A 15,644-nucleotide genomic window follows, 5' to 3' on the forward strand; every position below is an offset into this window, starting at 1 on the left:
ATCCTTTCTTTTGTGCACTCGTGGTAAGAGAGGTGCCAACTTGAAGGAGCCCATTAGGGAGTGAGGTGACCATAACAATAATAAGGGACATGAAGATAGAAGTAAGGGGGCTTCCCTGGTGGCGCAGTGGTTGAGAGTCCGCCTGCCAATGCAGGGGACACGGGTTCATGCCCCGGTCCGGGAGGATCCCGCGTGCTGTGGAGCGGCTGGGCCCGTGAGCCACGGCCGCTGAGCCTGCGCGTCCGGAGCCTGTAAGGATTTAACCAGCCTCAGAGAGTAGGAAAAATGCCTGTGGGCTAAGGAAGAGGAGGGGTGGCAAACCACGTGCGCTGAGCCCTGTTGGAGTTCTCACCCTTAGGACCTTGCCCCTCATCACTAGGATAAGGAACAGTGCTTCCCGTGAAACGAGTCCACAAGCACATTAGAAGCAACCTTTACAAATGACCACAATGACAACTCAGGAAAACTTAATAAGATACGTAACCTGAAAGGGAGGGTTGGCATTGGGGAGCAGTTAACAATCGTATATCCAAAGAATGCCTTACATTTAAGGACAGATGTCTAATAATAGAGCTTTAAGGAGAAACATAACGAGCTTGGTTTTCGTTTGTTACACGGCTTTTGCCATATAACAAACCACCCCAAAATTTAGTAGCTTCAAACAGTCAACCATTTCCCACAATTCTGTGGGTTGGCCAGACAATGCAGCTGGTTGGAGCTGGTTTCACTGAAATGGACAAACGAGAATGGCCTCACTCTCATGGCTGGCAGGAGGCTCACTGTCAACTGAAGTGGTGTTCTCACCCTTCAACAGGCTAGCCCGGCTTCTTCTCATGGTGGCCTCAGGGTTTCAAAGGGCAGCAAGAGAACCAGCCCTAATGCACAAGCATTTTTCAAGCCTCTGCTATGTCACATTTGCTATTGTTCCTTTGGTCAAAGAAAGCCACACAGCCAAACCACACCTGTGAGGCACTGCTCAAGAGCACAGGGAAAAGGAGGTGGGGCGGGGGTGTGTGTGTGACCATTTTTACTACCACAGTGACGTATGGCTAATATATCCTGCACCTCTAAAGGAAGTGGCAATTTTCTACTTAATTCTGCCGAAAGGATCTGGAAGGCTAAGGGTTGGTGTTGGGCTTACACTATACTTGTCTGAACGTGAATGTTTGAACTACTGTGAAAGAAATTAATAAATATATATTACGGATGAAAAAAGTCTTCAAAAGGAGGAGAGAGAGAGAAGAAAAGAATGAAGGAAGGAAGAAAGGAAGAAAAGAAGGAAGGAAGAAAGAAAGGGAGGAAGTGAGAAAGACAGGAGGAAGGAGAGAGAAAGATATCTTTGTTGGCATATCCAATTTCATTACTTTGCATTGGCCGAACACTACCAGTCTTATAAAGACCCTAAACTATTTGGCTGTCATCACTTGTCTTGTAAGATAGCCTCCTCTCTCCTGAACTCCTGCGTGGGACAGATTTCTGCCTCTGCGGAGGTGCTCGGCGGTGTACGACCAGGACCCTGTCAGAGAGGAGAAGCCCAAGTTTCCATTCCAGTGGTAAATGCTTGGACTGCAGGCTCAGCCTTGGAAACACCGAAGACCAGCCACGCCCCATTCTTAGGACATAATTAATGCGCTATTTTTTTCATCAACAAAAGATTACTAAAATACTGCATGATTTCCTTAAAAAATGTGACCCTCCCTTTCCTGTCTCATTTTTCTTTTCCTGGATCTGAACGTGGTTTCCATTGGCCTCACAAAAACAGTTATTTCTGTTCATTTTCCTCGACTCATCTCTCAGTTCCTTGATCTCAATGAGTCCAGAAATGCTAAAGCGAACTATTAGTAGAAACTTCGGGGCTGCTTCTCTCACTCGGGGTTCTTCTCTAAAATGCTTCTCCTCCTTGTGAGGCCAGTGGCTTCTTCTTCATCCCACAGCAAACCTCATGGTGTTATAAAAAGCCAACTAACTAAATAATGCCGTAGGAATCTTAATGACTAGGGCCATTTGGCCAACAACATTACACAGTTTTTCCTCTCAGAATTCAAGCATTTAAAATTACAAGTATCACATCCAATTCATATTTAATTACCACTGTTCAAACTTTAAGAACTTTCTAATTTTCAATTATGTGAAACTGGAAATAATGAACTACTACTGCTGAAGAATGGTGAATTGACTCCTTTTTTAAGAGAGAGCAGGAAAGTGGTATAATTGTTACCTCTTCCTGATAAAATTTCTATTGCTAACTGGCCATTTCTTTACTAAACTTCCCTAAATCACCCAGGTCAATTTCTCCATATTTATCATCAAGCAAGAATGAAGTTAACCTGTGATGAGCCCTGATGTCTGATTTGGCCATAGAGGCTGTCCTTTCCAGAACAAAAGTCCATGTCTGAGAGCTCGGCTGACGCAAGCTTTGACAATGGCAGAGGGCATTTTAAGTAAGAATTGGCATGGGAAATCCAGGACTTAGCAGGTGCCATTAACCCAAACTTAGAGCTATTTCTGCACCATCTGTTGGGAGAGGAAAGGGAATGGGTGTTGCAGCACCTTAGGGGCTTCTAAAGCGGCCTATCCATGACTTGTCCTCCTGCCTGTGAAAGGCTAGACTTTAGAGTCAGGCACTCCTGGCCATGCTTTAGAAACAGAGCTGCTGGGAAGGCTGGGCCCTGAGCAAAGGCTTCCTTCAAGAGAGCCCTGCCAACTGGGGAGATAGCAGCTTGAAATAATGATGGACTCATGGTAGCAGTTCTCTGAAAATCTGTTCCAGTATGCTTTGCAATCTAGTTCATTGTCTCTAATGATCATCTTTGAAAAAGAAAAAATGGTTTTCTTTTAGTGTCCCAAATCACTTTTTTTTTCATATTTTTTTACTGAAGTATAGTCGATTTACAATATTGTGTTAGTTTCAGGTGTACAGAAAAGTAATTCTCATACATATGTATATATTCATATATGTACATATATTCAGATATAGGTATGTATGTATATATATATATTCAGATATAGGTATGTAATATATACAAATCTATTCCTTTCCATTGTAGGTTATTACGAGATACTGAATATAGTTCCCTGTGCTAACAGTAGGTCCTTGTTGTTTATCTATTTTATATACAGTAGTTTGTATCTGCTAATCCCAAACTCCTAATTTATCCCTCCCCACTCTTTCCCCTTTGGTAACCATGTTTGTTTTCTATGTCTGTGAGTCTATTTCTGTTTTGTAAATAAGTTCATTTGTATCATTTTTTTAGATTCCACATATAAGTGATATCATGATATTTGTCCTTGTCTGACTTACTTCACTTAGTATGATAATCTCTAGTTCCATTCATGTTGCTGTAAATGGCATTATTTCATTCTTTTTATGGCTGAGTAATATTCCGTTGTATATGTTAATATGTACCACATCTTTTATAATTAATGAATTAAATTTTGGCTCTGTTGGGTCTTTTTTGCTGCGTGCAGGCTTTCTCTAGTTGTGGCAAGCGGGGGCTACCCTTTGTTGTGGTGCATGGGCTTCTCATTGCAGTGGCTTCTCTTGTTGCAGAGCACAGGCTCTAGGCGCATGGGCTTCAGTAGTTGTGGCTCGGGTCATGGGCTCTAGAGCACAGGCTCAGTAGTTGTGGCGCACAGGCTTAGTTGCTCCGCGGCATGTGGGATCTTCCCAGACCAGGGCTCGAACCCGTGTCCCCTGCATTGGCAGATGGATTCTTAACCAGTGCACCACCTGGGAAGCCCGTACCACATCTTCTTTATCCCTTCATCTGTCAGTAGACATTTACGTTGCTTCCATGTCTTGGCAATTGTAAATAATGCTGCTATGAACATTGGGGTGCATGTATCTTTTTGAATTAGAGTTTTCATCTTTTCCTGATATATGCCCAGGAGTGGGATTGCTGGGTCATATGGTAATTCTATTTTTAGTTTTTTAAGGAACCCCCATACTATTCTCCATACTATTTTTTAAGGAACCCCCATACTGTTCTCCATGGTGACTGTACCAATTTATGTAATGTAAATAGGTATAGCCAAATCACTTCTTTAAGTGGGATCTACTCACCTACGTATCAAGTAGTTCATAAAATGAACCTGACTTTTGCATTCCAGGAAAGAAAGTTACAAATAAATAAAGAAATGTTTGTGTACGTATGTATACTCTGTATGATGGCATAACAACATGTATCTGAAATATGTGTGTGTTTCATTCTATCACTGGCATCCATTTGAAATGGGCTGCATCTTGTCACCACTGGCAGTTCTGTTTACATGGAAGGTTGAGAGATTAGGGTAAAAACTTTATTTTCACCCAGCTTCCTCTTTGGAAACCAGAGTCCTTGTGTCTAGGAGATGCTCCCAGTTTCATGTAGGAATAACATCCTTTGTATTGACCACTAAAACCTAAAGCCCAAGGATTATTTACCCTTAAATGTGTGCTGTTTTTGCTTTGGAGCAAGTGGAACTGTTTTGAGGGTATATGTGCCAACTGAAGAAAGAAGTCCTTCTTTACTTTTATGCTGGAATTCTATTCATCCTTCTTCATTTCCACAAGCTTTCCTTTTAGTTTTTTTTTTTTAAAAAGACTTTCACTAACCATATTTCTTCCATTCTTCACCTGTCTTTAGTATTACAATGTTTTCTGAAGGTTGAACGTTTTGTATCTGACCTACAGCTTTTCCCCAGAACATATTCCTGTTTACCAAAATCTCAAATTACCGTGGTAACTATCAAGAGGTCCGAAAAATGTATTTGCTTTTTCTGTACTCAACCTACGGCGAAGTCACCGCAAATGACCATAGAGATTACGTAACAACTACATCCAGGGCTGAGAAAGGAGCCGCCCACCCCCATGTCATTCATTTCTTTCCATTTTAGTGTGTCTTGGGGGAGATTGAATGGCAAACCTTGGAGGAGAATAAAATCGTCTGTACAGACTCTTCTTGTTATTTCACAGACATGGAGAGACTGTCCAGGGGCTGTGTGTGCCCGGTCAGTGGTGCAGGAGAGAGAAGAGGAAGTGGTGAAAAACGGAACAGGAAACAGATGGGAGACGTGATCTCTCAAAACTCCCCAAATTCTGAAAAACCTCAGAACAGCCTGGTTGCTTGAAGATTAGGACCAAAGTGAGGTCTGTGCATTTACCGAAGAGAGGCAGGCTGAAGCAGGCGCAGCAGGGAGTCGTGTCACGTGGATACGAAATCCAACTGGCCACAGCGCAGCAGCAGCGCCAAAGGGAAGTGAGAAAGCTGGACCATTCTGAGTTAATTTGGGCCAAAAGGTGTGGAGCAGGTTCCCACTCTTGCAATGACTGCCTCAATTCTAACTCTTCATTGAAGGCTGAAATCTCTGCAACCATGTGATTTGGGGTTAAGAATACTTTCTTTCTTTTTTCTTTTTTTTTTTTTTTTTTTTTTTTGCGGTACGCGGGCCTCTCACTGTTGTGCCCTCTCCCGTTGCGGAGCACAGGCTCCGGACGCGCAGGCTCAGCGGCCATGGCTCACAGGCCCAGCCGCTCCGCGGCATGTGGGATCTTCCCGGCCCGGGGCACGAACCCGTGTCCCCTGCATCGGCAGGCGGACTCTCAACCACTGCGCCACCAGGGCAGCCCAAGAATACTTCTTTCTTTACCCAGAATTCAGAGGTATTTACTAGGAATGAAGCCTGTAATGATGGCCAGAGGAAAAGGACTCAGTCTTCTACATCTACAGCCTTTAGGGCTCATGTAAGGGAAAGGAGGGAGCAGAGTCTGGAATCAATGGGTCGGGGTCATTTTCAGTGACCCCCCCCCCCAAGGCAGAAACGTCAAAAAATCTAAATGGTTTCATTAAAATTCGTCCCAAGGTGCAGTTATTTGTCTAAAAATGATCCCTATGCCCAAGTTCAGAGCTCCGGGAGAAACGGTGGTGCTGATTGTTTTCCCAGGTTGGAACAAACAGCCACACTTGATCTGTTCATTTCCTTGCTGGTTTGGCAAGCGGGGTGTGGGAGAAGGGGGAACGATCACTCCCTAACAACCAGAAAGTGGAACCTGCTTCCTGAGGAGATGCTGAAATCTGATGGTCCAGCTGACCTCCTCTTAACAAAGCCTGATAGCAGCGCCATCCAAAACTCCCAGACACCCCTCCCCCTTCCAGGCAACTGCATTTAGGTTGTGATCTTGCACAGCCTGCGGTCAGGAAAGAGCCTTTGAACACATCTCCAGAGCTGTGGTGATTAGAGGGTCTTTGGTTGCTCAGCTCAGCTGGTCCTCCCTTCTCTGTATTTCCCAGGTCCCCTCCCTCAGCCCCCTTCACCTCACCCAGTAGCCCAGTTTTTTTTTAATGCAACCAATGTTTTTTCCTCTCTTTTCATTTTCCTATAACATCCTAAACCTCAAGATGTGGTTAACACTAATCCTGATTTATTTAGGGTTTATCTGCATTATTAATTCCAGTCATGAAAAAAAAAGTACTCTAGGCCCTAGTTTGTATACAAAGTTTCAGTGTTTATAAAAAAGACCAGCAATCCTTGGGAAACATCTTTTCTTTAGATATCTTTTAAATCCAAACAACTTTCTTTTCTAGACTGGAAATATTCCTTGTGATGGGTTCCCTCCTTCGCAGTCTCATTTATTATTATTTTTCCCCCAGTCAACATCCTTTGAAGCTGCTTCCTGCATTAATCTGGACTTAATATGGATTTAAACGTTTACAATGGAAAATAATTTAGGTTAAAAAATAATCTCCCTTGATAAAGCTAGAAAACCCCTACAACTGTCACCGTCTCTGACAGCCAGGAATGAAATGAGATTCTTGAATATGCATATTGAAGAAAAGGAGAAGCAAGACCAACAGGGTGTGTGTTATATTTTATATTTGTCAGCTGTTATGACTGACTGGAGTTGAGTGATATCCAGGGTCTTGACTTGTTGTTTGAATGAATTCATCATCACTCGGAACATATGAACAGTTATTTCGTGCCCAGGATGTACTAAAAATATCTCCCATTGGAATGAGAGAAGGCTGTCTCTCCGAGGTAGCAACCTGCATCCATCACTCACAGAAAGGGTACTCACTAACAGATTCCAGCCCCTTCCTACCCGTCCTTTCCATTTTTGCATGCTTCAGCCTATTAACTGGTATAGCGCTGGATATAGAAAGTTTACATTGCTTTGGGTAGGCCCCAGGCAAGACCAGTGTTAGCAAGGAAATTCTTCCTGGATTTGATTCAAGGAGCACATGGGGATTAGAATATTTTCATGGGAATTCAAAGGAATTCAGTTTAGACCTCCAAGTCTATTTTGTCAGACCTCGACACTTAAGACTTGTTTTGATTTCTTGGGGACTTATAAAATGAGGCTAGGCTGAATCCAAGAAGCACCCCTCTTCCAGGGATGGAAAAAAACATGGCATGGATACTGTCACTTTCCACTCCTATACCCAAGGCAGACATCACTAATCAATCACAACATCCTTTTCCACTGAGCCAGGAGGCAGGCGCTATATCCTTCTCATCACAAAACTACCTGCTATGGATCCAATTTGGGACACATGTTGAAAGCCATTTGCCATTCCTGCTGGGCCCTGAGACTCTTGGCTGATCTCCTGGCTTTTAGCTTTCCCCTTTAGCCTACCTTGTACATTGCTGCGGCTCCTATTCCTGTTCTTGATTATATGGGGACACGGTGTGGGGAACAATTCCAGAAAGAGGGCATGGTCCCTTTGATCACTGTAGCTTCCAAAATCACCAGTACTAACGCGACACATTGGAAACCTTTGCTCAGAAGGAGCTACCCCATTCCTGTTCCTGAGCCCCAGAAAGTCTGTCTCTTGTGGATTTCCTTCAGTATCCCTCAGTCACTTGGGCCAGGAGGTAGGGTGGCTGGGATAATCTTCTAGGACTCAATTGACCACTCAGAACCAATTATACCAGACTCAGAGCCTTCACATAGTTCTTCAAGGCCTTCTTCCAACGAGCCTCTGACCATTTCACCAGGCTCATCCCTCTTAAGACCCCCTGTTACATCAGCCACTTGCCATATTCCACATGTGACATTTCTTTCCCATCCAGAAAACTTTCCAGTCCACACACCCTCCATTCCCCCCTAAGATGGCTGCCCCAGTTAACTGACTCTATGCCCTTCACCACTTTTTGCTGTATACTTTATTTGAATAACATTTACCTCTTTCCAAAGTAATATAAACTCATTATAGAAATTTTAGAAAATATAGATACACCAAAAATGAGAAAATTAAATTGATTTAATAATCCCATTAGGATGTACATATTACTGCATATGCTTCTCTTTTTATGAAATACTTCTTTTTATTGTAAAAAAATTCATATACTTAAAGTGGGTGAATTTCATGATTTCTTATATATTAATTATACCTTAATAAGCTGATCATATATCTATATATTATACATAGAAAAGAGTATATATAGTGTGTGTCTGAACTTTATATGCATCTTAAACAAAAATAAGAGTTTTGTATTTTATGTTCTCTCTTGAAAAGTCTGTAAACTTCGTTGTCTGTAAACTTTTAGATCCTAAAATGTATAATTGAATAAGCTTAGGGGATATACCTACATTTCCAGTATTCCAAAGATATCTCAATATGTTTGCCCATTCTTTTTAAAATTTCTTAACAGCTTTACTGAGATACAATTTACATACCAAGCAATTCACTCAAAGTGTACAATTTAATGGTTAGGGGTATATTCACAAGTTGCGCCACCATCGTCACATTCAATTTTAAAACATTCTCATCACCCCCACACCAAGGAGAGCCCCCCACACCCTCTGGCAGTCACTCATACTCCCTTTTTTCTCCAAACCCCCTCAGCCCTTGTCAACCACTAATCTACTTCCTGTCTCTCTGAATTTTCATGTTGTGGACGTTTCATATAAATGGAATCATTCAATATGTGGTCTTTTGTGAGTGGCTTCTTTCATTTAGCATGTTTTCAAGATTTATCCATGCATTGTAGCATTCCCTCATTCCTTTTTTTTAAAAAAAATTAATTTATGTATTTATTTTCTTTTTTGGCTATGTTGGGTCACTTGCTGCACGCGGGCTTTCTCTAGTTGAGAAGAGCAGGGGCTACTCTTCGTTGTGGTGCGCGGGCTTCTCATTGCGGTGGCTTCTCTTGCTGTGGAGCACAGGCTCTAGGCGCGTGGTCTTCAGTAGTTCTGACACGCGGGCTCGGTAGTTGTGGCTCACGGGCTCTAGAGCACAGGCTCAGTAGTTGTGGCACGTGAGCTTAGTTGCTCCGTGGCATGTGGGACCTTCCCAGACCAGGGCTTGAATCCCTGTCCCCTGCATTGGCAGACGGATTCTTAACCACTGCGTGACCGGGAAGTCCTCCCCTCATTCCTTTTTATTGCCAAATAATATTCCATTCTCTTTGCCCATTCTTTATAAGAGTTTGGGTTCTGTTTTTGTTTTAGTGATGTTGATTTTAGTACTTTACTGAATTGAGTGGCCCTCACATCTCCCATCTGTGCACCCTTTAATCATTCCAGTGATTATTTTTGGTAGGATTCTACTGAACTTGCAAAGAAATCCAGTTCAGTTCAGTTCAACAGATACAAATTGCTGGGGATAGAGAGATAACTGGATGCAACCCTTGTCATTCAGGAGTTTACAATCGATGTACATCAAATCATGAGAGCAAACCATGTCCATGAGTCACCCTGATACCTTTAGCTTTCAAATAATATTTTAATTTACATTAATTAGATAAATATATTAATATTTTCCAAGTTGTGTTTTTATGTTTATACCCATGCTATTCTGTAAGCTGCCCCAAAACAGTATCTATGGGTTCTATTTCTTTTCTATTATAATAATATTAATGATAACTACAGCAACTACCGGTTACTGTATATTTATTTTATTTGATCTGCAAAACAATCCTGTGAGGTAGCTACTGTTATTTCCATTTGCTGATGGAGAAACTGAGGCTCAGGGTGATCAAGCAACTTGCTGAAGGTCACTCTTCTGGTAAGGGTGGTCTCTGGACCACACTAGCCCCCAGCTGCATGGAGGACATCCTTAGCAGCCAGTAGATGATATTGTCCACCTGCCACCCCAGCAGGCAGCTCTGCACTTCGGTCTGGGCACCCTGACATAATCTCTGGGGATAAAGGATAAAGTTAGAGTCCCAAATCTTCATCCTATGGCATCCATAGTTGTGTCCATTCCATTATTCTCTTGATAGTGATGGAAAACCTACCTCCCCCCTCAAAGAGCTCCCTCTGCTTGGTACAGAAATCACTGGATGTCATCTCTGGAATTCACCATTTTGGAATCAGACTTTAGAGGATGCACCCAGGGATAACAAATTAGGAAGCTCTCAGCCCCCAGGATGTGCCACTTGATAGAGCAGCGTGACAAACAGCAGGATTTGAGAACTCAGGCCTCCTGTTTCGGGTCTCTAGAACTGTCCGACTCCTTGCTAAGACACACTTGACTGTACTGTGCTGTCGTCTTCAACAGTGAGGCAGGTTACCTCCGTGAATCTACATATCACACTGAAGACACTCGATAAATATTAAATAATAATTATTGTTTCTTTCACATTCGCTGACAAGATAAAATCCCAGTAAAGAGCCTTTAAGGTCTAATTACTTCGTAGGCATTGAAACCAAACTGCTAGTTGAAGAATTAATTGTGGAGCCATCGGAGGTGGAGGAGTAGGAAGTTGTTTTGAGTGGTGGTGTCACTGTGGAACTCCGTTGAAGATGTGGAGCAATAAATACCAATGTGAGTTGCCAAAAGAGACCGAGCAAGAGGAGACTGGGAGTGCAGCTGGCATTGGACGGACTGGAGTTCATTTACCGATGATGACTTCAGCACACAAAATACGTGTTGAGCGAGCGAACAACTGAATTAACTAATAGGCAGAATATGTCACTAGGGTTATTTAGAGCAATATGCAGATAGACTCCACGGTGCAAATGAAGGCCCCCAATATTAAGAACAATTGCAATAGTAATTAACATTTGCTGACCACTAGCTATGAGCCAGGCCCTATTTCAAGTCCTTTAAATATATTATCTCATTTAATCCTGACAACAAATTGTGAGGCAAATATCCTTTTTTTTAATTAATTAGTTAATTTATTTGGTTGCGTTAGGTCTTTGTTGCTGCGTGCGGGCTTTCTTTAGTTGCGTCGAGCAGGGGCTACTCATCGTTGGGTACGTAGGCTTCTCATTGCGGTGGCTTCTCTTTTTGCAGAGCACGGGCTCTAGGCACGCAGACTTCAGTAGTTGTGGCTCGCGGGCTCTAGAGCGCAGGCTCAGTAGTTGTGGTGCACGGACTTAGCTGCTCCGTGACATGTGGGATCTGCCTGGACCTGGGCTTGAACCCGTGTCCCCTGCATTGGCAGGTGGATTCTTAAGCACTGCGCCACCAGGGACGCCCTCCTCATTTTTTAAATGAGGAAGTTGAGGCATAGAGAAGTTAAGTAACCTGCCCAACATCACATATTTAGTTTAAAAAATTATTATTATTATTTTTACTATGCCATTCTCTAATCTCTGAAGAGATCACTGAGTTTCCAGGACCTTAAAAAATATCCTGGGATTTTTCCAGTCTGTAGTTTTCAAACTGGTCCATGGAACCTTGGGACCTTCAGAAGCTCCACCAACAATGAAGTATTTGTGTCAAGCAGGGATGAGTTTAGCTCCCTCGGGAAATATCTGCTGCTTGAACCTGCTTGGCATATTGGATTTCAACATGGCATTTTGTTTTCGTACAAAAGGGAGAAAGAGTGTTCCAGTGTCAGAGGTTTGGGGCCAGCAAACATTTTCTGTAAAGAGCCAGAGGGTAAATATTTTAGGCTTTGCAGGCTACACCATTTCTGTTACAACAACGCAGTTCTACTACTGTAGTACAAAAACAGCCATGGACAATGTGTAAATGAACGAGCATGGCTGTGTTCCAATAAAACTTTATTTATAAAAGTAGGCAGTAGGCCATAATTTGCTAACCTCTGATCTAGGTCATCCTCCTGTGGTCAAGTGAACCTAAACTTTCTAAATACCGGTTGTCTTGCTAACTCATAAGGGGAAGGTTTATTGTCCAAGTTCCCCATATTTATTAATGCCCGTTATCAGAAAGCCCATGCCACAGTTTAAGGGAAAGAAAACTAACATGTATTGAATGTGAACTTTGTGTCAGGTACTCTGCTAATGGTTCTACACCTGAATTAATCCTCCTTGTAACTGTGGAGGGTGAAGAGCAGGATTCCCCTCAACAAAGAAGAAAACTGAGACTTGAAGATGTGAAAATAGTAACGAGAGTCAAGCCAGAGTCTCACTCTATGCGATTATACCATGTTGACCTGGATTAAAGTCACATTGCTTGTCCTGTCATGTAATAGACTGGAAGGTTATTGATAAGTCACCCTCAGTTGATTCTTCTCTAGGAAAAACCCTTCAAGTTCACTTCATAACCTCACTTTGCTCCCCCCACATGCTTTACCATCTCTGTTAGAGACTTAAAGACTCGTGCTGCCATATCTATATGAGTTTTCCCAAGGTATCACGCAAGAGGAGAATAACCTTGCAATTTCAATAAGCTGTCCTCCCATTTATGCTTTCTAGTCTTTTGCTGTCTATCTTAGCAGGCTGCAATGGGGGTTTGTATTAGCTGGTGATCCTCCATGATCCATATGTGTTTTATAAAGATCATTTTTTATCTCTAAACTTTGTTCTCTGCCTCCTGTACTTGTCTCTCTTGAACTCATACTACACTTCAGGAGTCCTCAGTAACTCCTTTTCCTCAAATATTTAATGGCACTACTAGCTTGGTTATATGCCACCAGTAGGTAAATCTAATGTCTTCCTCTTGCATGGGATAGATTGAAAATTTGAGGCTGAGATGTTGATGGTTGGAATACTAAATGTCTTCTAGAACACATGTTCGTCGTCTTCTTTCATGTTCACCAAAATGCCGTGGGACAGAAGGACCTCTTACATCTATTGTCAATTCATTCTGGATGGGTTTCCTCTCAAGAACCAATCAGACCCATTCAACCAGCAATAGGAGGTTGGTGCCGTCCCAGAAGTCAGTGACAGCATCGCCTGTCATGGCTCTCGATTCCGGAAAATCCCTTGTCCGCGAGCCACTGTAGCCCACCTCCACAACTGAACGGTAACACAGCTGCTTGTGAAACAGAAGAGAAATCCATCATATGTGGAAAACTCAGCCATCAATAAGCAGCTCTGCAAACCTTTCAGTTGGGGACCAACCACAGAACTGGCTCTCCATCTACAATCAAACAGTCTTTAGCCGTGATCGGCCACTTCCATCACCTCTGAGACTGGCAGATTTCCAATAAAGCCAATAGCCCCCTCCCCTGGGGTAAGGTCATCAGCAGGAGGCAGGCATTGTCGTTCAGCCCAGCAATTTGACAACAGTGTTAGCTCACACTCTATTAGCCAACAGCTACACCCTGACCCCTGACCCTGACATTGGCCTCAGACGTCCCTCTCCTGAGGTAGACTCTGATCATTTGAGGTGGCCCGCCCTGCTGGTTAGCATGAGAGAAGGTCCATCAGGGCCAGGAAGGGCTCCCTGGTCACCCCTGTTCCCAACAGGAGGCTTAAGCCTTCAAGTACAGAAACAAGCCAGAGTTGAACCCAAGATGGCAAAGGTGAAAGTTCAGAAGCATATCCATCAGCAGCCTGTCACCAAAGGACGATGTAAGAACCACGGAAGCTTTCAGCATAGGGATAGCTGTTGTCTCCAGACAGTTCTGCTCCTTAATGGAAAAGACATACCAAAATATGGCTTACAAAATACAAAATAATGGACTGAGATGTACCTTATATGAGGGTGTTAGATTGCAGTGTACTTTGTAGTAGGGGAATTAGATTGAAGTGTTATGCCAGGGTAGTTAGGTTGAAATATGGATCATCCTAGGAAAGTTAGCTTGAGATGTGCTTTATAACACAGTTGTTAAATTAAGACGTGCTCTTCAATGCAAGCATTAGTCTGAGATGTGCATTATAGCAAAATTGTTAGGGGAAGATGTGGATTCCACTTTGGGAGGGGGATAAGAGCAAGAAAAACACCTTGTACTGAATAGTATTCAAGGTTACAGAAAGTCTTGTGCATTACATGGATTTCAGGGGTTTAAATGCAGGGGGAATGAGAGCATGGTGCATATATAGAGATAATGTTCTTCCCTCCTCCTTTCTCCCCGGCCAAACAATCTGCCGCTTTCCCCACTTTTCCTGTTAGGGACTTAAAGGCCTCCCCCATCAATAAAGACATTAACTCACTAAACAGCCTGATGGCTTTTCCTTCCCTGGCTTAACCCTTCGGGAGCTGGGGTTTCCTTCGGATTTGTAAAGATATTGATCCCAGATAATGTTTGCCTTTCTAACTCTCTCTTCCCTAGACTTGATGGATAGGTTCAGGGCTACATCTCGGCAGCCAACTCACCGCAGCTACACAGGGAAAGGGGAATGGAAAGAGAGGCAAGTGTTCAGTAGTTAACACCATTGGAACACTTTCCCTGGGATAGACAGGTAGTAACGTGGTGGCTGGCGAGAGATGCGGGAGCTGCAGTCTCTTTCAATCAGCACAGGATTTCACTTTCGATTTTCCTCATTCTTGTCTGATCCTTCTACCAAAATTTCTTTAGTTCAACTTAGAGCATTGTATAATTTCTAATTAATATCAGTTGCTGTCTTGAGGTCGGCCGCCCTGAGTTGCATTTGTAAAGACTCCTTTTCCAGTTAAAGAATGTGCTTTTCTCCAGCTCTGTCAACATGGAATGAACACAGGTAGCTGGAACATTTGCTGGTGATAGTGGCCTAGGTGGGGGCGACTTTAATAAACGCCCCCCTTAAATGCAAATTTTACCCAAGAAAAATAAGTGAACAAGGATGGGTTCATCCTGTCTCTCATTCACCAGTTGGCCTACAAACGTTCACCAGTTGTCTCCCCAACAGTGTTTTTGTTCTTTCTTCTCTTCCTTAGCTCGGAAGATATCGTTTACAGCCTCCAGAAGTCTAGCCGCGCATGATTGGATGATGTCCAGCTTTGCCCGAGTCAGAGAGGTGAGTTCCAGCCTTCTTGATTCTCAGTGAAAGAAAATGTTATACCAGGTGAGTTAACGCAGTCAAAAAGACTAACCTTCCAGACAACGGTACCAAACAAAACCAAACAGTTCAAAGGAAATTGCAGTGTTACTAGACACCTCTGCATTGTGCCTTGAGGTTCCAGGAAAGAGGCAAGCAGGCGATTCTGCATGTGTTTTGTCAGGCCCTGTTTTTCTAGATAGAAAAGTGGGTTTGTAGCAGAACCATGGCACTTACCTTCCCTGGCTGAGCTTCCTAAGGGCAGAACACAGGAATATGACAGAAATACACTGCCCAAGTAGGAAAGCACTTCCATCCCCCCAGTGCATCTTTGCCAATTTTCATCTTTTTGTCAGCCTTGCTACTCTTCCTGTCTCTGAGCATTTCCTGGTTAAGCACTCCTTAACTCCATTCTGGTGTATTCTTTTCTCTTCTTGGTGTCCATTCCTGCCTCATTTTTTGACATCACATTTTCCTTAAAAATAGGCTTTGAGAGCTATTTCTAGCCCCTGTCAAGGGATCTGTCCAGCCAGACTCCCACGGGATGTAGGAATGAGTTTAAAAC

At 43.0% G+C, this 15,644-nt stretch overlaps 1 long non-coding RNA gene across 1 annotated transcript in view; it reads left to right on the forward strand.

Annotated features, from left to right (window-relative positions):
* The window catches only part of LOC137215117 (uncharacterized), a 1,036,631-nt gene extending 1,021,527 nt beyond the window's left edge, over nucleotides 1-15,104 (forward strand). Inside the window, exon 9 of the long non-coding RNA XR_010939165.1 lies at nucleotides 14,979-15,104. This is a non-coding gene — a long non-coding RNA (uncharacterized lncRNA). The remainder of the gene's footprint in view (nucleotides 1-14,978) is intronic.
* Nucleotides 15,105-15,644: the final 540 nt, after the last annotated feature.

This window comes from Pseudorca crassidens, chromosome 20 (assembly GCF_039906515.1).
Source record: "Pseudorca crassidens isolate mPseCra1 chromosome 20, mPseCra1.hap1, whole genome shotgun sequence".
NCBI classification, from domain to species: Eukaryota; Metazoa; Chordata; class Mammalia; order Artiodactyla; family Delphinidae; genus Pseudorca; species Pseudorca crassidens.